The 16,810-nt window shown below is 42.0% G+C and overlaps 1 protein-coding gene across 6 annotated transcripts in view; it reads right to left on the reverse strand.

Moving 5' to 3' along the window:
• The window catches only part of PIP5K1B (phosphatidylinositol-4-phosphate 5-kinase type 1 beta), a 107,688-nt gene extending 94,935 nt beyond the window's left edge, over positions 1-12,753 (reverse strand). For 4 of the 6 annotated variants that reach the window (XM_062018705.1, XM_062018703.1, XM_062018707.1 and 1 more), the window contains exon 1: positions 11,759-11,970. The gene's annotated coding sequence lies outside the window, so the exon portion shown is untranslated. Of the gene's footprint in view, positions 1-11,758; positions 11,971-12,524; positions 12,543-12,702 lie in introns of those variants that run through there. The other 2 variants (XM_062018706.1, XM_062018704.1) reach the window with 2 other exon arrangements.
• Positions 12,754-16,810: the final 4,057 nt, after the last annotated feature.

The following is a 16,810-nucleotide window of genomic DNA, read 5'->3' on the forward strand; positions in this document are numbered from 1 at the left end:
TCCTTTTTTTTTTTCTTTTCCCCGATAGTTATTCCTCAAAGTTTATATCTGAAAACCTTTTTATTTAGCCCTCAAGAGTCTCTCACGTAAAGTCATAAATCTTTGCATTCCTCATTTCTGCCAGAAGAAATGGCCAGGCCTCAACAGCTCTCATTGGGTGAACCCTGATTTTCTCAGCACTGAGTTGAACTTGACAGTCTCAGTGCAAATTTTTAATAACAGGTGAACACTTACTTAGCCTAGTCCTCACATATTGAACTTCATGGAATGTTTTTATCTCTAGTGCCTTATACAACATATCTACATAACCAGAACTGAAGCTACAAGAACCAGCCACAGCTTACTGAACTACTCACTTCTACATACCATCCAGCCTTAACTCTTCAATAAAATGCAAAATTGCATCAAATGCACTCTATAAAATGTACATTTCATTTTAATGGCAAAGACACAGTACCCAGGTACAAGAAAACCATCACTACAGAAGCTTCAAGAAAACCACCAAATAATTTTATTTCTCTTCCTTACAAGTTTGGGGGTGCTTATAGAATGGTAGGGGTTATAAGTGACCTTTAGAGATCATCTAGTCCAACCCCCCCGCAGAAGCAGGTCCACAGGGACATGTCCAGGCAGGTTTTGAAAACCCCGAGAGGAGACACCACACCCTCCCTGGGCAGCCTGTGCCACTGCTCCCTCACTCTCACGGTAAAATAGTTTTTTCTCATGTTTAAATGGAACTTTTTGTGTTCCAGCTTCTTCCCATTACCCCTTGTCCTGTCACTATATACAACAGAAAGAATGGATGCCCTAACCTTCTGACATCCACCATTTAGACATTTGTAAATATTAATGAGATCCCTTCCTCAGTCTCCTCTTCTCCAGACTAAACAGCCCCAGTTCCTGCAGTCTTTCCTCAAAAGGAAGATGTTCCAGTCCCCTGATCATCTTGGTGGCCCTGTGCTGGACTCTCTCCAGTTCTCTGTCCCTCTTGAGCTGAGCAGCCCAGAACTGGACACAGGACTCCAGATGAGGCACCCTCCTGTCAATTTCTGACATACTACCATTCTCACTTTGTAGATATATATACTATGCAGTATTTCTCAGAGTTTGTGAAGCACTTTCTAAATAGAATTTACAGTTGCTAGGTGGAAGCAACGAATTCACACAATTGATGATTATATTGAATATTTCTGTGGTCCCACAGAAGGACTCTAAGCCTTCATCTCCTGTGCCAACAGCTGCTTCTTGTTTCAATTAGCCTAAGTACAATCAAAATTCCCAAGTTAAAAATTGTTTGATCCTCAGCTTTACTGCCTCTAAATGTAAAAGTCCCCACTGTTTCAAATGTATTCTCCATTAAAAAAAAAGATAAACAATAGTAAATGAGCCCTGCAAGCAAACAAAGTAATTAACATGGTTGCTACTGCAACAAAGTTTTAACCCAAGCAGTTTCTAAATCCGTCAGTTCATCGCTAGTATCCCTAGAGATTACTGCAAATGGAAAAATTATCATTTTTCACCATGCCTTCTTACCTCCTGAAACTACTTCACAAACACATGTCTATTTCTAGCAGTTTTCATTTAATTTGTGATGCTTTAGCTCAATATTGCACTGTTGCAAACTTTTGCATTTCAACAAACAAGTTTAAACTACAAAAGAAATGTACTTTCCCTCTAATTAGACAAGTTTCAAGTTAAATTCTTTCTGCTTTGAAAGTCTGTGTGAAAATCAAGACATTGCTCAAGAGCAGCCAACAATAATATCCTAAGGCATCTTTTGGTTTTCATTCAACTTCTGTGAGACACACTTATCATGCACTTTATCATCATTAGCAGTTACAGCAAAGCAAAACTAAATTATTCTACTGATGTCATGCTATGACCCCTCAAAAAAAAAAAATCTAACACAAGGAAACAACTTCAAAATTGCTTCCTTCCACAGTCTGTTATTACACATCAAGCTTCAGCTGAAGGCAAATGAAATTCCCACTGGCATTTTAACCACTAGTTAAAGAGTTCCAGAAAATATACTCATGTGCTTTCACATTTGCTATAGCTAATGATGCCATTCTGATATTGCACATTAAATTGGACATACATCAGACAATAAAAAGACAGGTCAGGCTTGCACAGGCAAATAAATCAGAAGGTTGAGGGAATTTCCAATCATATTTGTTAGCTTCATAAATTCAACCAAAGTTCTATAATATCTGTATGAATAACATATGAATAGACCAGATAATTCCAGATTAAATGAAACTGAAGGTTATGACTTTCATTTTAATCTCTTCCTTGAGCCCCTTGCAACCAAGGGGAAAGCCATATGAGTTTTGGAAAAAGCTATGAGTTGCATGACACTTACAAGGCCTCTCTGACCACAAAGTCAGGCTCGCATAGGGACACAGTCATAAACAAGCAAGATTCAGGTCAAGTAAGAGTTGCAATAATGCCATACATGGAAAAAGTTTCAAAAATATTTTATTGTAATTGCTATGATGTATATTGCTGAAATAAACCACTCCAGTGTTTTTGCAGCCTGCCTCAGGGTAAATGGAAAAACAATAGATCAGTCCTCAGTATCTCCCTTTTAAAGGGAAAATGTACATCTGAAGACTATGACCTGGCAATATATTATTTAAAATAATTATGTTAAGCAACTTAGCTTCCAACACACAATTAGTACATAAGCTTTTTTTATTACTACAGTTCTCACTAAATGCTTCAATGTAATAAAACTGTATTTGTTCATTAGCCACTTCAACAGAACTTTTAATTACTCAAATTACACAACCTGATGCAAGAATTAAACATGCAAAGCTACACTTCATTGTGTAATATCACACTGCAGCCAAAGAGATCAGGCAGTCCTTCAAACACAGGTAACTTGCAATTCATTTATAAGTCAAACAGAGCCAAACCAGACAGAGACTACACACATGCACCAGAGGAGTCTTTGCCCACATGAAAGGAACATGGGCAAGTATGGAAAAGTAGTGGGAATGTAGAAGTCCCGTTTCAATCTTTGCATCTGAGCATACACCTACTCCCAGCAGGGACTTCCTTTGCTTGCACAACAAATACTGAGACTCAGATTTCGCTATTTCTGCTCCTACACATGTCAAAGGGAGAGGCTGTGGAGAAGCCTGTGCAGCAAACTAACAAGGCAGCACCAAGAGCTGGACTGCACGAAAGGGTCTTGATTAGGTTTCAACAGTCTGCTGTCACGGATTTTCACTTCATACGAAACTTAGAATCATCTTTCAAATAGTGAGATATAAAGGGCAAATCTGAAAAACAGGTAGTCTCTACAATGTGTATGCACAAACTGGGAGGAGTCAAGACAAGTGCTAAAGGTAACTGTGCTTAGTAATTGTGCAGATGTTCCTGTCTGCTTACTAGTTAATGATTGACCTCCACATAAGGTCAAACAGCTGTTAAAATTATCATTATTAAAACACAGGCAAATAAATTCAAATACCAAAAATATGAGGTAAGATACTCTTACGACCCATGACTGCTTTGAGGCTGCATCAAAGTCACAAGTCAGATAACATACAGTGACCTTTCTTCAGATGGTTCCAAGATGAGTTTTGCAGCACACACTACCACAGGGATCCTTACACAACTTTTCATCTGGAGAAACTAAGGTAGAAAGGGTATTACTCTTTGACAATCAGCCTGATACGTCAATCTTCAGATGCATTTTCCATCCTGCAAAATCCCTGTCACCTCTGTTACATAAGGTACATGAAAAAAATATCCTGGGTAGGTTCAAACACTGCAAAGACTTGTCAAACTCAGACATCAGCAACAGCTAAGACATATTCGCTTTGGGTTTTCTTACAATGGAGTTCAGATCCCAAAGAAACCCAGCTAGATCTAGAAACTGGTGCCCCAGAGACAGAGCAGACCATGGCTCTTTTTTCCTTTCTAAACAACATTTCTAACTGTTCCTATAGCAAGAAAATATCTTTAACGTACATTGCTAAAATATAATTTGTTTTCTTGGTGTTGCAAAGTACATTCATCTTAAAACACAATCAGACTTCCCAAATCAAGCACAGTATCTTGTAAAATTAAGAAAAAAAAAGAGAGAAAGAGAAAAAGAGAAAAGTGCATGTTACAGACTATCTCTTTCACAACCAAGACTACACAGAAAAAAGTGAGAGTACTAATTAACAGTGGAATTATTAGTTCAGTGACCTACTGGAGAGCTATGGGAAAGAGGAAGTTAATTGCTCAGTTCGTCTGCTAATAGAAGGCAATAATCTCAATTTCAGAACCAGTAACTCTGAAGAGTTGTTCCAAATGTGTTTCTTCTTTTGTCCTGAAGCCTTGTACCCTTGCTTTTGGCTTATTACAGCACAACAGCAAGGCCTGTGCTCTAATAACAACAACCACCACCTAAGCCTAGTCTGTTGAGGCAAGGCAACAATAAATGAGGGAATCACTACCTTTACTGTACGGTGTATAGGCTGTAAGTGACTTGAAGTATTAATTCACCACTCAAAATCTCCACTTCTGCTACTCTCCTATCCATAGCTAGTCAAATAACATAGGCAGTCCTAGGTGGAGTCCGTTTGTCTGCATTAACACTTTATACTCCAAAGCACATATGCAAAGCACATAACAGAAGTCACACCTAGGTACACAACAACACACAAGAACTCATGTTTTCTAGCACCATAGTAACACAAAGAAAGCAAAGCAATCTTGCAAACCCTAAATGAAGGCATAGCACAGACTTACAAAATATCCAGTTTAGCTAGGCACTGGTATATTTCTTAGCTATTTTGGACAAAAACAACAGGGTACACTCAATTTGTTGTTTGAAATATGCAGACAATGAAAATACTTCTTCCCAGATAGGCCAAAATTAGGTGCCCATGTTCTACATAACTCCAGACAGAAAGCTTGGGACTGAGCAAAGATGACAGTTTACAGCAGTCCCAGACTTCATTAAAATTTTGAGGACTAACAAGTAGGATGTTCCTTCTACTGCTGAACTTCTTTTTTCAAATATTGAAGCATAGGACTTTGAAGAATACATTTCACATGTGAAACAGTGCATGAATCATTTTAACCTAAATATTTAGTTATAAGCTACTCGTTCTTTAATCTTGGCTCTGAAAAGACTCCATTTAAAAAAAAAAAAAACAACACCACAATCAAATAAAATTATAATTTAAGTGAATATTCTAGTAGATACCTCTACATAAATGAAAGACAAGCAAGCTGTCATTCACATTGCCATTTAAGAGGTCATTTTGCATTACCATGAATTATATCACTGAAAAGGTCTAAAACTCTTCCTTCTCAGAATCAATATAACTAAAACTTTTCCTAAATTCATTGTTTCATCTAGTTACATCAGAATTTTTAAAGGTATCTTAAAACTACACGGGTATTTGTGTTTCAATTTTAGGTACTTTTAATACCTCACGCTTGAACTCCACTATTTACAAAACGAGCAATAATATTCAATGTGTGCTTTTCTGCCTGGAAATCAGATGTCAAACTGTCTTTTCCACAATATTAACTCTGCTTCCTGCACATGCTAAGAATCACCATACTGGTATGACTAAGACCAAAGCAGTCCCAGCAGCACCACATCACTGTACAGGATCACCCCCACACATTTCAGCAGAAATCTCCCAGCAAAAAAGTGGTCATGAAGTGACCATAAGGTCTATGACCCTTACTCATCCACATTCCCAGTAGTTTCAAAGTATTTCTAGTGTAAAAACCAACAATGCCTCAATGCAAAGTAAGGTTCCAATTTGGATTTCTCTTGCCACTCAAACACATAATACAGTTCCTTCCACATACAGCACTTTAGAGTCTGACTACGGTGATCACTAATAACTGGCAAAAAGTTTATGCTGTAAACAAAACCTGATAACCTGAAGTATACAAATATCATTATTTAATGAGATGACTTGTTACATCATCATGTTTGTATTAAAACCAAAATGAGACGCTGTGGACTCTCGTGAAAAGGTTTTCTGTTTCCTAGCCAAAAATCTCTTCATAATACTTCCTTTGTTTCTGTGTTTAACCAAGTGACTGAACTTGGTGGGACATCTCTCCTCCCTTCCAGCAGCTTCCACCACCGCTTCCAATGTGACAGTTTCCTTGAGGAAAAATGTGCAAGGTTGAGTGGTGAATAAAGGACTGAAGTACCAGTCCCTTGAAGGTTTCCATGTGTGCCTGCCTTCATGCACTGCCACATATCTTATACAATTATATCTTATCCTGACTTTCATGTCACTCAAAATCAAGAAAAGAGCAGCTTTGGTGGAATCCAGGTGCTCTAGTTTGACTTAATGGTGCTCCTCCATGCAAGGTAAGTCACATATGTCTTTTTCTTTCCTGACTACTTATCCACAGAAATACCACTTTATCTCTCCACAGCCTGGTGACCACTCCACACCACACAAACCAGGACCACTCCTTCTGATCTCTGAATAGACTCACATTAAACACATCACAAAGAAAAACAGGAGACCCTAATCAGCACCTGCAGGTGTGGATCTGCTGATTGTGCTTTGCACCATGATGAGGGTAAAGGTGCAGTAATCTTTACCATGACTCATAAGCCAAAAGACTACACTGCATGGCAACCTCTTCATCAGTCAAGAAGGTAAATTTTCACCCCTCCATCTTCAGATAAACCTCTCCTAATAAGTCAGAGGCAAGCTGGAGAAAAAAAACCTCAATGGGATTATTTTTGCCTTAGCTTTTTTTTTTTTTTTAGAATTATGCATAGAAAAATATCTGTATATTCAAAAAAATCACTATGCAAGCCCTGTCCAACGTGTAGAACAAGAGAAACACACACTAAAGATAAAGGTCCATGACACATCTGACACACCCCTTACTGGAGTTCTGAATGTCAAACTTCACACTGAAGTAACTTTAAATAATAAAGTGATCAAAAAAACTCGCATAGACCTACTTTAGTTCATTATTCTTGCCCAAGATGGTTTTAGTTCTTCTGCCAGAGCTGAAAAAGTGTCACTGTTCTATTGTTATCAATGTCTGGCAAACAAGCCAACCACAAACCATTGCACATGCACTCCTTCATTCTGTAGAGGACGCAGTGACAAGCCCATGTAGTACTAACTGCCCCACCATAAACCCAGGCATGGTCTCACACAAACTTTGTGTTACTCTCAGGCAAAAAGCATTGACTCATTAAAACTGAGACTTTAATTAGGCACAAAGAGAAAGAACAGCTGCAGAACATTTCAAGGCAAAAACCTATCTTAGCAGTATCCAGAGAATCCCAGAATCTTTTAGTTTTGTTCAATCATCCTCTGACGACTGTTACCTACAGCTGTAAAAGGAAGCCCATGCATTTCTAAACTCCTCTTCAACAATCCTGTAACTTTAAAGCTTGAGTTAGGAAAGGTATGTAACCATGAAGACTGCTGTATTGACCCAAAAGAAATATTTTAATTGATAATCTAATTGAAGATAGGCAGCAGCCGTGGAGTTTTATGTTACTGGAATAAAAACTTGTGCTTAGGATGGTTAGCTAACAACTGAGTTTGCCAGGAAAAAAAATAAACAAAGAAAATGCATTTCCCCAATTTTGTAAAGACAATCATTTACAAACCGCATTCCAAATCACTTAAGAAATTAGCAGAAAACTCTAGTAAGATAAAATTTTTTTAAAAGGATCATTTGACACAGAGCCTGTGAATCTACAGTTGCCTTGAAACTCATCAGTAATGAGCAAGCATGTCTCAGACTGTGGTTAACTAATGCACTTAGTCCTCTTCATGAACTGAAGAAAACCAGCCTTGGATTTGGAGAAGAAACATCAGTTTGCAAAAAAAACCAAGAAGAAACACTTATTGGCAGTGATGTTCCTGCAGCTAATGGCAGGAGACTCTATAAGAGTTTATGCAACTAAATACAGTGCCGTTCAGCACCAGAAAAGCTTTCTACACATTCCAGTCAGCAAGAGCAGCAAGCCAATATAGGACAGAGGCCAGCACAGGCTGACTGACAGTCTCAGCTTGCCTCTGTTGGTATCTTCTGGCTTCCTCAGCTGCTGTTCCTGGGACTAGTTATGGTGAGACCTGGAAAGGCACACTCCTGCTATAATTAAGGTACCATTTAGTTGCATGGATGTATCCTCCGGCATTCATCTGACTCACAAGGCTACCAAGGCCAAGAACTTCTTGTGAAAACAGACTCATCAGGAGAAAAAAACAAATTACTTCCTCAGATAGAGAGAGATGGGAAGTTCTGGGTACAAAATAGCCCAAGGAGAATTTGGGCCATTCACTCCTTTTGCAGACACAGCTCTGACAATGGGTTTCACTGTGCCATAGCTCACAGCAACAAGAGACAAAGTCCTGATGGGCTCAAAATCTGAGATTTAGGCTGTGATGCAGACTGAAGACATGATGGCTGCAGCAGCTGCTGCAACCAAGCAACAAGTTTCCCTCTCTTGACTAGATTACAGGAATGCCAACAGCAATCTCACATACTAGTTTCTGAAGAGGAAAGAAGCTAACAAGCCTCACTCTATTAATTCCACTTCTGCCTCTCCACTGTTGTTTACACAACCTCACAACACAACCTCATAAACTGTTGCACCAGCAAATAGCACCAGTCAGTTGAAAGATAACTGCCCTCAACACCAATTTCTTTTGCTCTCGCAAAGTCATTTTTAACCCTGATCAGTTCAGTGATCTGATATTATTGCAAAGCCTTACTGACAGTTGTGCAACCATAGTCAAAAAAAGCGGCCACTGTCATAACACTTGTAGATTTTTAAAGTCAGCTTTGGTGCTGAAGGCCATATCCTATTAAACTGCATTGTTAATCAAACTATAAAATGCTAGCAGTTTCCTTCAGTTCAAATAGCATGGCTTTGACTCTGGAGTTGTGAACAAGATTTAATAACTGCATTTGTAAATTACAACTCTATTTCTACCATTGAACGGTATTCATTTTTATAAGTATTCATGTAATTAAAACATCCTTGTATGTCCCTTATACTCAATATAATTCTGATCATAAGCCAGCAGCTCTAGTGAATGGACACCATTATAGCCTTCTAACGTCTATCTTCATGTGCCAGAAAACTGCCAACTCAGTCAGCTGGTACAGGGGCAAAGTGAGCCAAGAGGAACGTAATTTCAAATCCCTGGTACTTCTTCCACAGAATGATTTTTCTGATTGACAGAAAGAGAGGATAAAAATCTTATTAACACTGGACCATGATCTGCAGACATGCACATCCTACAAAGCACTGGATGAATCTTTCAGCCTCTGTGTCTCAGCTTCAGGGTAATTTGAGTGTTCCCTGGTCTCAAAGAGGTATTTTAAAAAATCTATCACAATTTATAGAATTTGAAATACTGAAGTAATAAGGATCACATAAAAATCAGGATATCAGACACAGAAGTGTCTGCAAGCAGTCACACAAGACATTAATCTCAAGCTATAAGAGCTAGCAATAAAAATGCATACAGTTAATGGTCATCATCCAGCAACTGCTTTACTGGACAGAAGCTAACTATGACTATACATGTACATGGCAACACACAGAACTTTACAAATTATTTCTCGACTAGGACACACACCATAGCCATGACATACTGAAGAAACTAATCCAATCTTACTATTACTTTCAGTTTTTAAAAATCTCCCATATCAAAACACAAGCACATCTAAACAATGATGAAAATACATGAGGCACTTGCAACACCTAAAAACTTTCCCCTACTTTTGCTGATTGCAAGTAAAACTGCTAGTTTTACAGGAAAGATGAAATAACAATACAATATTGTTTAATAAAAATTAACATTCTTTACTGTACAATATATTGTACCTTGCAACAGGCTCATACAGTTTTCTAGCTCATTATGGAGAATGAAGAGGGAAGGTAAAAGACAGGACTTCCAGATCACTGAGGGAAGACTTGAAGACTTTCTTCCTTACACAGAAGGAGAAAAAGCTCTTTCTGGATTGTAAAAATGCAAAGAGTAAGACAAGATGCATGACCTCCTAATCACAGCAGTAATCTGCAATGACAAATCAGATACTTGATCTGTTCAGTGAAAATAAAATTCAGAATACCAATGCTGTGTGCCCACAAAAAGCAGCTACACTACAAAACAGATTCAAACCCAAATTAAACCTAGAAGATGAAGAATGGTCCAAGCTGTACCTGACACCAGACAGCTGGGAAGGCATGAGAACTGTCCTCCCAATCCCTGTCTAGCACTGTCAGTAAGTCTTCATGTAGAATAGCATTTCATGGCACTTAATTTGTGCAGAATTTGCTGTTCAGTTCTAACCAACAGAGGGTTTTGAACACTATGAACAAATTGCTCATCTATATACTTCTAAGGCACATTTTATTTTGCTTGACTAGTGAAGCTAGCCTTTTAGCTTCCACGGTTTGAAAGTTTCAACTATAAAGCCATATAGTTGAAGTAGCCAAAGTAACCAGTAAGTATACATTCTTCAATTACTGTGTAAGACAAATGCTTGGGCAGGCTCTCAGCAATTGTTAGTACAGCATTGTATCCTGCAGTGTGCTGCAAATTGCACAGAAGTTGTGCCAGACCTCACTTCCCCCTAAAACCAAGTGGGAACTGGAGGGAGAAGGGGAGGCAGTGCCTTACGAACAAACAGCTGCCTAGGTCCTAAGGAAGGGCCGTTGCTGGCTTCTACCCTAAAGCAGCCAAGAACACCTACACACTTAACATGCCTTGGTCACAGAGACCATAAACACACAGGTACACACGGTGCACATGGAGCTGCAAGAATCAGCATGTTTTCAGTGCTATATGGACCACCTGATTCGCGACACAGATTATAAAGATTATGAACAACTCTGAACCAGCAGAAACTAAACTCAGTGAAAGAAACCTGCAGGTTTTCATGGTTTAATGATCAGTTCCTAAACTTAGAGTACTATTTTCTACTCCCTGTTTTACCTAATTGGTGGAGGGGAAGAATCCAGGAAAGAGATGATATACAGTAAAATAAAAAAATTGAAAAGGAACATTTTTACAATAATGTTTTATTTTTCCCTCAATATTGCCAGAAACAAAACTGGCAATATTTTGAGCTGGCTACAAGGAAAAAAAGTAAATTAAGGATGGGAGAAAGCATCTGGATGGAGGAAGAGATATGTCAAATTAAGAATTATTTATGGGTTTTTTTGGCTCTTTAAGAGTCAGAGTAACAACTACATTAGGCATTCATCGGACTATATATTCTCTGCTTTGAAGATCAAAGATTTTTGAGACATCATTCAATAAACTTTATTAAAAAGGATCTCTACCATAATAAGTCATGGGATAAATATCCCATAAATTCAGAGTGAGACAAAAAAACCCAGTGGGTGCTACAATGGGTACTCATTAATTCCCAAACTACCCATCCTCCTTACGTTGGGTTAATTTTAAGAAGTTTCTGTGGCTTTCATTTTGATCTGACCCCTGTTCCACATTATCCAAATGTTATCTCAAAATACACAAATATGTAACTCACTAACAAAATTGAAGGAAAACCCCCACTGTTTCTTCACCTTAAGCAATATCCTTTCAGAAGCAACATGAAACAAGTGTATTTCAATTTCCTTTGGGAGAGTTAACAAAACATCCGCACCAAGTTTTCCTAAAGCAGTTAGCACACACCATAGCTCTGTTTTAAAGAAGCATTAAAAACAAAAGGATATAAAAAAACCCAAAGGAAAACAACAAAACATTCCTTTTTTGCTCACCTACACGCTGTACTGGAAACATTGGTACTCTAGGAACGCCAACTCACGGTACTAAGACGTAAGTTTGTTATTCAAAGAGTTCCCTGCAGTCGAACGCTATTCAGCAATGCCCGTATCCCGGCCAGAAACGCCTCAGCCCAGCCCTATTCTCCCTGGGGCAGCAGCGGCGGCGGCCTCGCCAGCGGGGCCCCACCGGGCCTCCACGGGGACGGGCTGCGCGCACCTGGATAATCTCATTCAGCCGCAGCACAGTTTGACCCCGGGATAGCCAAGCGCCTAAGGCACGCTGAGACTTACCCCTCACTATTCCCTCACACGCTTTTTTCCTTAAAAAGCTGCCATTCCACAATTAAAATACTTAAAAGTTCGGGGAAGTTCACGGAAAAATATCCCCAAATCATGCAAACAAACACCTCACAACTGAGACGCGTTTTCTGTCAAGTCCTTCAAGCTGCAGCTGGCACGGCCTCTAGTGCAGGTGGGCTCCCCAGCGGGGATGCACATCAGCCGCACCCGGCCCGGCTCAGCCCCTGCCCGCTGGCCCACAGCCCTCAGCCCCGTGCCATCCGGCTCCCTCACAGACCTGCTCCCCGCGAGGAGGGACACGGGCGGCTAAAATAAAACTAGAAAAAAAAACCCGAAAACGGACAAGCGCTGAAACACCTCCTCGCCTCAATACCCCGCGGCGAGACCGCCCACCCCACAGTGGGTAAAAACAAGACAAGATAAAGCAGAGGCACCGGACGCACTGATGTAAGCGCCTCACCCGGCTAATGCCCGTGGCCAGGCTGTATCGGCCGCCAGCGAGGCACCCCCCGCCCGCCAGGACGCAGGCCTCCCCCCTCCCTCGACCGTCCCGCCGAGCCCCCCGAGGCCGGAGTTGGGGACTGGGCTGCTGCTGCCGCCCCCGCCCCAGCCGGACGGCAACGCGGCGGCTCTCTCACCTCCAGCACCAGTGTGTGGCGCCGTGAGGCGGCGCGGCGAGCCGCGGCCCAGGCCCCGCCCGCAGGCCGGCTCCTCCCGCCCGCTCCAGGGGCCGTGGCGGCGAGGCCCTGCCGATGTGCCCTGCGTCCCGATGTGCCCTGCGTCCCCTCCCCTGCCCACCCGCAGACTGGCCGCCCCATCGCCCTTCCTTACTGCTTGACGCACGCGTTTGGCGCCACTTATTCGGTGTTTGCGGCCGCTCTGGGCACAGGAGGCCGCTTAGGGCACCGTGGGGGCCCAGGACGGGTGAACGGCCAGTGGCTGGGGGTGTGTCACATCACCAAGGAGGCATGGCAGCGAGGCGCCCCTGCAGCTTTGATGTGCAAGGCCGTGGTGGCTCACTGAAGTGTGAAGGCACCTGTTGGGCCATTTTTGGCAGGAGTGACTCAGACTTCACAGCCAGATGGCCGTTCAGGCCAAGCCTGTCAGTCTTGACCAAAGGGTCACTGTTCAGTGTGTACTTGTTCCCCGTGCTTCTCCTTTTGTTTCTCTAGTATGGTGCTTATTTATCGCATGAGAGCTCCAAGTACTCCTTCTCACATAAAACTACTTCTGGGCTGGCTGTCAGGAGGCACAGACTGAAAGGGACCACACAAGAACTGTCAGTGCAGTGTGCAGTGAGCATGAGCACCCCCATCTATGCTGATAAGTTTTGTAGGCCTCAGGGAGATATTGGGGAGACAATATCCATGAAGAAGGCTATAAATCAGTGTAGATGAATGAATGTGAAAAAGAATAACCCCATGTGCCAGTATAGGTTGGGGAATAAACTGTTAGAGAGTAGCGTAGGGGAAAGGGACCTGGAGGTCCTGGTCGACAGCAGGATGAGCATGAGCCAGCAATGTGCCCTTGTGGCCAAGGCTGATGGAATCCTGGGATGTATTAGAAGGGCTGTGGTTAGTAGGTCAAGAGAGTTTCTCCTCCCCTCTGCCCTTGTGAGACTGCATCTGGAATATTCTGTCTAGTTCTGGACCCCTCAGTTCAAGAAGGACAGAGAGCTGCTGGAGAGAGTTCAGTGCAGGGCTGCAAAGGTGACGAAGGGACTGGAGCATCTCCCTTATGATGAAAAGCTGAGGGAGCTGGGGCTTTTTAGCTTGGAGGAGACTGAAGGGTGACCTCATTAATGTTTACAAATATGTAAAGGGTGATGTCAGGAGGATGGAGCCAGGCTCTGCTCAGTGATGGCCAATGATAGGACAAGGGGCAATGAGTACAATCTGGAACATAAGAGGTTCTAAAGAATTATAAGGAAGAATTTCTTCAATGTGAGGGTGATGGAGCACTGGAACAGGCTGCCCAGATAGGTTGTTGAGTTTCCTTCTCTGGGAACACTGAAAACCCAACTGGATGAGTTCCTGTGTGACCTACTCTAGATGGTCCTGCTCTGTCAGGCGATTTGGACTAGATGATCTTTTGAGGTCCCTTCCAACACTTAAGATTCTGTGATGCAAAGATTTTGTGCTGAAGAAAATGTGGGCTTGAGAACACCTCATCTGCAACACTGCTGTGTTCAGGGGAACATCTTTGCTATAGGAACCTGAGCTTTTCTCAGGGATGAGAGTACTGGTGCTCTACCCCTGCCATGCAACCCAAAGCTGCACAGGTGGCAGATCACAAACCCTTAGTGCTTGGTCAGGACCTTTTTGATCCTGGTAGAATAGACCACTGCCAAGCTGCACAAAATGAGTGCATAATAGCTGTGCATTTATAGCTATAATTACTGATATTGGATACTCTGACTCATGCATGTTGAATTCCAAATGCGGAACAAACTATTGTATGTGTGCATGTGTGCAAGAGGTCACATAGCATTTCAACATTTTGTTCCATTTTGTTCAAGGTCCTTATTTCACTCTGTTTTTTATCTGTCATAGTATTTACAACAAATGATAGCAAAGCCACTATATTACATGTTTACTCAAAACAGTGGCTATAGTTTCATGACTTTAATGACGACAGCTTCCCTAGGTCAGAGCTGCAAGAGAGGTCTCTGGTAAACTAGCATCTGGTCTCAATTTCTGCTTTGTGTACCAGTAGTGGTACAGTGACTCCTATACACTGCAGTTAGATAGGCCATCTGGCTCAGCTCTAAATTGTTAAGAGTGGGTGACACTTTCTTAATGTATTCAAAATCTGCAGCATTACTTAGCTCGCAGTGATATGAGTATTTGGGAGATGACGGAGAATAATCTAATACTGTCAAGACTTCTCAAAATTTCCTTTCATATCTTTAATAAGAACTGTTTCACGTTATGTTTCCCCTCAACCAGCAAGACTGAACTGTATAGCAGAACTCTGGCAAAGGAAATTTTAGCAACTGCAGGTAGCAATGACACTGTTTTTTTGTGGTGAACAGGCAACATTGAGTCCCAGGCCCAAGAGGAAGAGCAAATAGAGCCCCTGATGCCTCTTCCTCCTGTTGTAAGAGAGAGCTTTCTTCTTTGTGCTGAACAAAACAAGTACCTGAATGGTTTTTTGCATTTATGTATGCACTCAGAAACAGTGCTATATGATGTAAGAAAACTGTCAGTAAATGACAAACTACGAATCTCAATGACCATTTCCTTCTCACACTGCCAATGTGGCAGCTAAGTGTCCAGGGGTCTGACAGCAACATGCTACATAGATACATGAAAACCAGCCTGTGATAAGAGTTGCCACTAGCTGTGGTAGTAGATTGCTCCTTTGTCGTGGTTTAGGCCCATCAGGGAACAAAGACCACGAACTGCTCAAGGGCAGGGAGAGCTTAATTGCCGCTTAAGATTCAGGACAAAACAGACCAGGCCACTCGGTTTGGGGAAGAAAACAGAAAAATAATTTAATGCAACATCAACTAAAACATACCCCCAAGAACCCAAAACATAACCAAAATGAAACAACACAGAGTAATACATCAATGAAGAGTCCAACCAGCCTTTTTAAGAACACCTTCTTGCCACACCTCCCCTCTTCCCGGGCTCAGAGCCCTGATCCCAGTGTTTTTACCCTGTCCCCCCCTGAACAGTTTGGGGGGGCAGGCAGTGGGGGTTTCAGTTAGTCTGTTCCCGATAGCTTCTGCCGTTTGTCCCTCCTCAGGACGGGTGAACTCCACGCCAGTCCTCCCTGCAAGTCCATGGGGTAACTCACACGCATGGCAGCCCTGCACGGGCTGCTCCGACGTGCACTTATTCCAAAGGCTGCAGCTCCTCTCTGCCTCTCGTGTGGGGCTGCTCTGCGGCACACAGGCTCTCCAGCACGGCCTGGGCCATGGCCGTCTCCCCACACAGTCCCTCGCTCGTCCGGGCTCACTGACATGGAGCTGCTGGTAACTCTCAGTCCTGCCATGGATCTCCATGGGTTGCAGGAGCACAGCTTGCGTTCTCGCCACGGCTTGCAGAGGGGTCTCTGGTCTATTGCTTCTCCTTCCTTCCTCCTTCTCTGGCTGAAGGGTCTGCGTGGTCGCCTCCATCTTGTATCACTCTTACACCTCCTGACCCGCATTCCAAATTCCCATCCCCTAAATAGTGATGGCAGAGGCGCCAGATTGGCCCAGCCGGGCCGGAGGTGGGTGTGAACCCAGGAGCCAGGGGAGAGTCTGTAAACTCTTTACCGGGTCTTCACTGCAACCTGCTCCCCCTGTTACTAAGCCAAAAGCTGCTCCTTGCTAAACCAGAACATCCTTATAATCTAATTTTCTCCATTTATCATTTTGGTAAACTGCCCCACAGTGAATTCCACATTAACACTTTATGCTGCTTACATCATATGAACTAGGGAGATAATTGCATAAAATCTGGAGCTATAAATTTTAGCCAACACATTTTTCTTATTCATATAATCAATCTTTGATGCAATTAATGGTGATGTTTAGCTAGAGGATGTTTATATTCATGGCTTCAAAATATTAAAGTGTCTCAGAGTCTATATATTTCTTCTGTAAAATATAAGACGAGGGAAATACTATGACAACACACTAAAATCAACTTTAAGACTCATAGTTCCAGAGCAAAAGAACTGTGACAGAGGGATGAGATGGTAAAAACTCACTTCACTGATTCAAACAGCTTCAGACAGTATTCATATATACCT

This window comes from Colius striatus, chromosome Z (assembly GCF_028858725.1).
Source record: "Colius striatus isolate bColStr4 chromosome Z, bColStr4.1.hap1, whole genome shotgun sequence".
NCBI lineage: Eukaryota > Metazoa > Chordata > Aves > Coliiformes > Coliidae > Colius > Colius striatus.